The sequence below is a fragment of the Apis dorsata genome, unplaced genomic scaffold (genome assembly GCF_000469605.1).
Source record: "Apis dorsata unplaced genomic scaffold, Apis dorsata 1.3 scaffold_87, whole genome shotgun sequence".
NCBI classification, from domain to species: Eukaryota; Metazoa; Arthropoda; class Insecta; order Hymenoptera; family Apidae; genus Apis; species Apis dorsata.
The window spans coordinates 831,527-838,752 of NW_006263385.1; the positions used below are offsets into that span (position 1 = coordinate 831,527).

Sequence of the window (7,226 nt, forward strand, 5' to 3'; positions counted from 1 at the left end):
GAGAGGAGAGGAGGCGCGTTCTGTTGTCCTTCCCGCGGCGGAAATCTCTCTCGTAACCGGAGGCAAGGGCCTCATGAATTCGGCTTACGTGAAATGGATCCCTGCTGGATCGTCGTTGCTGCGTCAAGACGAGCATTCGTTCCGCGCCTCGCACTCTTAATGCCACGCAGCGCCGGTAATGCGATGCTAATCCTTGATGTAGGATCAGAGGCAGAGATTCATGGAGATCGCGGAGAGATCCGCCCGGGGGATAACCAAAACGTGAGTTCGCCTTTTGAATATTTCGATTAGAGAACGGTGTGGAACTGAGTATTGGTATACAAGGGGCGGGGGGTGATATTTGATTTACATCGAATACTCTTCCCTTCTCTCGAGATTCGGATTTGTTAACGATCTTGTTGTTAATCTTCGAAAGCTTTGATCCAATGGATTTTTCTCTAAATTTCTTGTACTATTATATGTTATATTATATGGAGAAATATCTTTACGACAGCTGGTTTTAAAATGTTTTTTATTTAAAGAATTATTTATAATCCGAATTACGAAATTTATATAAAAAAAGAAAAAGAGATTGCAACGAGTTAGAATTATTAATTTCAAATATATATAATAATTTATTTTCTGAATATATATCGTCGAATCGATCAATATTCATACGTACGCATGTGTAAACAAAATAGGTGTTACCATTTCAATAAATTATATTATCGTTATATAAATTTGTCGTGCGAAGTCAAAGATTGGTCGATCCTCTGTAACGCGACTTATAATAATTACATCCGTTCCGTCTCTTAAAAATTCGACGATCGATATTTTTAATTTTCCTCCTTGGAAACTCTCATCTCTAAATTAGACTTTAATTCTCTAATTCTATAAACGAGCGAGCAAAAGCAATAATTTGTCCATATATTTTATAACGATTATAACGCGATCCATTCAAACTTTTCAACTTGTTGATAAATTAGACGTGCGTTGAATGAATGAAGTTTATATATATATATATATATATATATAAATAAAATAACACAATTTATCCACGGTTTAAAATATTTATGTACAGTCAAGTTCGCGGTGGAGAATGGTATGGAAGAAATGGACTCGAGTAGCGGCACAGTTTAATCACCTTCTGTGCGGTAATTCTCAAGCCGGTTTTCCACGAATTCATGAATTTCGCGACTGTTTCCCCGTACACGGACGAGCAAATTATTCCACGTAACGTTACACGACCGCGCCGTTTTTGCCGCGTCGCCACGCAATTGCGTACCGTTTGCGTTAGTACGCGCAAAAGAGGCAATTATGCGCTTACGGTGCAGCATTATCGACGACAGACGTACCACGCGCTGCTTCGAGGTCGCCGGGTCGTCGGAGGGTCACCGTCTGCTCAACCGACTTGTACTTTTGTATATATATATATATATGTATATGCGAGAGGATGGAGAGGTTTGCCCATTTGACGGTATTAGAAAAGAAAAAAGATTCTACGAATTTTTTATGGGAATATATTCGAGTCATATTCGAAATCATTGGATATGTCGTAAAATTCAAAAGAAAAAGAAAAAAATGAACGAAGAGAACTCGTGTCTCGTAAACTCTCAACAATTATTAACGCCGCATTTTCTTTTACAAACTCTGTTTAAATTAATTTACAAATCTATACATTAATTATCTTTCTTTCTATTTGATTAGATCATTGTTGAAATCTATAAAAGAATATTTTCTCAATATTTTTCATTGAGAAAATTTCATTTCCTTAATGAACAAGATTTGTAATTTCTTCGTCCAAAATTTCGACGAAACTCTTTGTAAAATAATCTCTACAAAGTAACGTTTAAAGTTTCTGTCGAAGCATTTCATCTTTCTTCCTCGATATCTACATATCAGTCCAATAAAATCCATATAAACATCCTCTAATCCCTTCCTCGACATCCAGAATTAAAAAAAAGATCAATTTTCCTAAAAAGTCTTTTTTCGCAATCGACACGTAAAATTTCTTCGCCCAAAATTTCGACGAAACTTCCACTCTTTGTAAAATCTCTACAAAGCAACGTTTAAAGTTTCTGTCGAAGCATTTCATCTTTCTTCCTCGATATCTACATATCAGTCCAATAAAATCCATATAAACATCCTCTAATCCCTTCCTCGGCATCCAAAATTAAAAAAAAAATCAATTTTCCTAGAAAGTCTTTTTTCCCAATCGACACGTAAAATTCAAAAGAACTTTTCGCAAAAAATCCTCGCTCGAGATTAAAAAGAAATTCCTTTCACTTTTTCTCAACTTTATTTTTCTTTACTCAACAACACCCAAAATCCAAAATCGATTAATTTCTTCTAAATACGCGTCCAATAAATCCCGGAACAATGGCCAAACCGACAGGTCGATCCTTCTTCTTCTCTCAAGGGTCAGATGTTACCCGTGTGTATGCGTGTCCCGAACGAGCTTGCGGTATCAGTGTTGCGGGGCCCGGTTCGGAACCGGAATCGGCATTCCTCAAACCGGAAATCGGGCGTATCGGAAGAGCGTGTGCGTGTGCTCGAGACCTGTCGGCGCTCGAACTCGAAAGACAGGTCTCGCTGGTGCGTGGCGGGTCGGGTCACTCGTTTCGATTATTATTATTGTCAGAAGCGGCCGGTTCCAGCTCCTCTTTTCTCTTCTCTCTCTCTCTCTCTTCTCCTCCGCTTTTTCCGGGCCGGGCGAAAGAAGACCTTTTTTCCTTGGCACGCATTCACGCACGCACGTCACCTGTGCACGCAGCACGCGCCACTCTCGTATGCGGTATGCATATGTACGCGGCTTTTTACGAATTTAAATGCGAACAGCGTGGACCGGGGGGTCGAGCTTCCGCCATTTTTCTCGTCGCGCCTCCAAGCTTCCTCGTGGATCCGAGATGGATCTTCTCCCGGAAGAGGAGATTTCTTTTGGAACAAAAATTCTCTTTTATTACGGTTGGTTTAATTTTGCTTCTATCTTTTTTTTGTAATTGGAATTGTTCGTATTGAATCCTAGTCTTTAGAAGGGGATTAGTTACTTTTGATAATGTGTGATATCGTGTAATGTCTTCTTCTTGTAACGTGTTTACATTTTAATGTTCGAGGAGGAGGATTATTTTTCTGTTTCTTCTCTGGTCTCTTTAAAAATTGAAGCTTTAATTTCTGAAGGATTTTTTGTCAGAGGGGGATAGATATAGTGGTTCCTGGTTTTGGGAAACACGAGAAGGGATTTGGTATGTCGGACACGTGTCGCTTTCGAGGATCTTGATTTTGATGCGAATCTTTTTTCATAAAAGTTGCTCGGGATCGTTGATCTTAATGGTACGCTTCTGAACTATGCTTATAACGTCGAAATGTGGGTTTAAACGTTCCCGCGCTGTAGATTCGTGGAGTCGTTTCCCTTTTCCTGGAAACCGGCCAAGTTTGATATGTCGGGCATGCCTAGCCCCTGCTTTCGTAGATCGTGATCTCGATCCGTGACTTTTGTTACGTTCTTCCTCCTCTTTTTTGGGCAGAGGAGGATTTTAGGCCCGCGTAGATTGATGGATCGAACGGATAAAATGGTCGAAATTACACTTTACGATATGATTGATACGAGGAAAATTATTCGAATCTCTCTTTTCTTCGATAATCAAAATTTATAATTATCCAGGGTGTATTGATAAAACATCAATCTACGATTCGAGCGAATAAAACGATAATTTATTGTATAATTATCCTTCGTTCCAATAAAAAAAAATCTATCTATCCCAACATTTCCAACGTCTCGATAAATTCCGTCTCGTTTCGACGCGTGTGAAATCTATCCATTTCATATTTCATCTTCTTTTTAAATTATCACTGAATCGTTAACAGTGGAATCGCCGAGTGTCAGTGGGGAATTCGCGTTTTTAGGTCTTTGCCCGCAGAAATCGTACGGATGACCGCTCGAACTCGTCTTGGTCTAGTCAACACCGTGTCCATGGAACCGGCTACAAGGATCGCGAGGTCAAAAGCGTACTTGACACGTCGTCGAGGCTGTCGTGATCGCTGTTAAGCCGTGTAGCAGTGATAAAGTCGCAGATTTTCGCAGGGGGGTTGGCAGAGACCAAAGAGAAACCGGACTTTCCGTCCTCGAAACAGGAAGAGCGTTAACGTCGAAGATCGGCCCTGAGGATTATTATTCCATATCACTTCAGCAGCTTCTCGCCTATTTCGTGGTAAAGAAAATTAACGATCCTTTCCTCCCTTTTTTCGGTAAGATATTGTAAAAAAATTGTTTTTTTTTTTTAATTTGGAAAATGTTAAAATTTTGTTTTCTACTTTCTAATCAGCGGACGATAATGTGGAGTGAATATATAGCGAGGGAACAGGTTTCTCCGTGATAATTACACCATTTGCTCCATCGCTTATTAACCCATTAAAACCGTGCAACGAAATAATGCGTAAAAATTGCGAAATAACGAAACAGATATTATCGAGGGAACGTTTATCGTATTTAATTAATATATATACATGTAATATATTAATGTATATATATATATATATTTTTTTTTAAAAATTAGAAAACTATGTGATACTTTGCACAAGTATCGGAGAGATAAAAAGAGATTTATGATTTATGAAAAAATAGTTTATCATGAATAAATTTCTTAACGCTTTATAAAATTATATCTAGGTGAAAGAAAAAAATATTCTAAACTCCCTTATGTAACTTTCTCACGATTACAAAACATAAAAACATAGAAACTCAATAATAATACAAAATGAATGAAAAAGAAAAATCGGTATTGGATTTCAAATTAAAATTAGAATGCGATAGAGAAATTTCTCTGGAGAGATACATAAGGGAGAGAAACAAAATATTCTTATAATTCACGTTAAGGAGAATCAGTCAACTTATTATTAACACCCCATTATAAAATATCCACGATGAGGGACTCCCTTCTCTTAATCTTCCTTCGAGAAATCACAAACGACGTAATCAAATCTATCCGATACAAAACGTTCGATATACACTTTCCAAAGTTCCTCCCCTGCACCCCTTTCACCTCTTTCATCACGTCACATCCCTATTTCCAAGCAACGTTCACCTCCATCTCCGTGTTCATAGTTCAACGGAACCCTTTGCATCTCTATCTCTTCGATCTCACGTCTTATCGTAACAGCCTTCCTTTCCAACACTCAACAACAAACTTCTTCTCCCGCGATTGCGGCATCGCAATATTCCCCTAGGAAATTAACCCATTAAAAGGAGAAAAAGAAACCCTGCCTAAGTCCGGTTCTAAAACTCTGGTCTGGTTGAAAAGTCGTGGAGAGGGGAGGGGAGGGGGAGGGGGGGGGGGAGGGGGAGGGAAAACGAGCGCGGGTGCGTTTGAGGAGGGAGGGGTGGGGGAAACGTTTACGGCGTTTTGTGATCATAAATTCAAATAAAGGGGAACTCGCTCGCGTTACGTGTCGGGCATAAAGCACCGGCGGACAGCGAAAACGGGCCGTGCCACTCGTCCTCCGGCCGATTCTGGTTACGTACCGGGGCCCGTTTCGTTTTACGACGTGACACGAGGCCCTCGTCAAGTGGGTCAGAGGCCAGCCTTGGTAGTGGGCACGCCAGGTTCCTCGTAGTTCCACTGATCTCCGCGTAACGATAAACCGGCAAACGAGACGCGTAATAAGGAGTTAAGGCAGAGCTACACGTCCACGGGGGTACGTGGAGAAGGGGTGGCCGCCAGTTTCTTTCGCTACACACATACGTACTCTCTTTCTCTCTAGCTTTTATAGCCACGCATTTTTTTAACCGTTCCTCCTCGCGACGATTCTAAATTTCTCTCTTTTATGATTTTTTGTTTCTTCCGTTTTGTTTTATATTTTTTTGGGAGGGGGGGAGAGAGGGAGAAGGAGGAATCGAGAATTGTTCTTCTTAGAGATGGAATTTCGTTTTTCTTTAAGCTTCATTATTAAATTTTTAGGATCTTTCTTTTGCCTCTTCTCGAGGAATTGATTTTATTTGTATCGAGCGCGTTTCTTGTAACTTTTCGAAATTTCTCTTCTGTTTCTCTTAATTACTCCAAAAAAAAAAAAGATGATTTAAAAATCGAGAATTGTTCTTCTTAGAGATGGAATTTCGTTTCTCTTTTTCTTTAAGCTTCGTTATTAAATTTTTAGGATCTTTCCTTTGCCTCTTCTCGAGGATTTGAGAATTTTATTTGTATCGAGTGCGTTTCTTGTAACTTTTCGAAATTTCTCTTCTGTTTCTCTTGATTACTCCAAAAAAAAAAAAAAAAAGATGATTTAAAAATCGAGAATTGTTTTTCTTAGAGATGGAATTTCGTTTCTCTTTTTCTTTAAGCTTCGTTATTAAATTTTTAGGATCTTTCCTTTGCCTCTTCTCGAGGAATTGAGAATTTTATTTGTATCGCGTTTCTTATAACTTTATTTCGAAATTTCTCTTCTGTTTCTCTTGATTACTCCAAAAAAAAAAAAGATGATTTAAATTCATCACCATTTCTCTCGCGAAAAGAAAAAAAAAAAGAAAAGAAATTCCAACACTTAGTTACGTATCTACGTGACTTCGAAATTAATGAAGTTAATTATCGAACTGTTACGTTCCTCGCCGACCTGTCGCCGAATCGGTAAATGATCCAAGAAAGCGCGAGGAACTCGAGGATGACGCGCGAAACGAGGATACCGGTGTGCAATAATCACCTTTGTCGAGATGATTCATGCGCCACCGCGGCATATAAAAATAGATGCACAATGTATAGCGTAAGCGTAAAGCAAAGATACTGTTTCTTTTTTCACTCAGATACACGGGTAATGATAAAATACGCGCAACCGTAATAAAAAATGACACCGCAATCGTTGCGACTGTTTTTGTCGAAAGTCGGGTTTTTTAATGGCATATGCAACGCACGACTGTCCCGCTACTTGTTTCACACGGTCGCGGGATGTAATAAAACAGGTCTCGTTTTTAATATACGGTATACATCTTGAACGAGAATGGCAAAATGTTTAATTTAATTAAGTAATGAGATCGTTGATTTTTATATATATTTTAAATTTTTTTTTTTTTGCGAAAGTGTTCAAAATGATTAAAATAAGATCGCGATATTAAAAAAAAAGAAGAAGAGATACGTAGAGAATATTTTAAATAGGAATTGTATTTTTATCTGTACACGGCTCGGAATGGCCAATTAGCGTAAGTCGTGTTCTTTGAAAGTGATTTACGCGATTCTCTCTTTTTTTTTTTTTTTTTTTTTTTT

The 7,226-nt window shown here is 38.7% G+C and overlaps 1 protein-coding gene and 1 long non-coding RNA gene across 4 annotated transcripts in view; one reads left to right on the forward strand and one right to left on the reverse strand.

The window, feature by feature from the left end:
• LOC102679780 (protein grainyhead) overlaps positions 1-7,226 on the reverse strand; it is an 82,574-nt gene that overhangs the window by 26,895 nt on the left and 48,453 nt on the right. The gene's annotated exons all lie outside the window — the stretch shown is intronic.
• Positions 5,234-5,397, forward strand: LOC116185032. The gene is made up of 2 exons (XR_004149745.1): positions 5,234-5,278; positions 5,315-5,397. It is a non-coding gene; the product is annotated as an uncharacterized LOC116185032 (long non-coding RNA).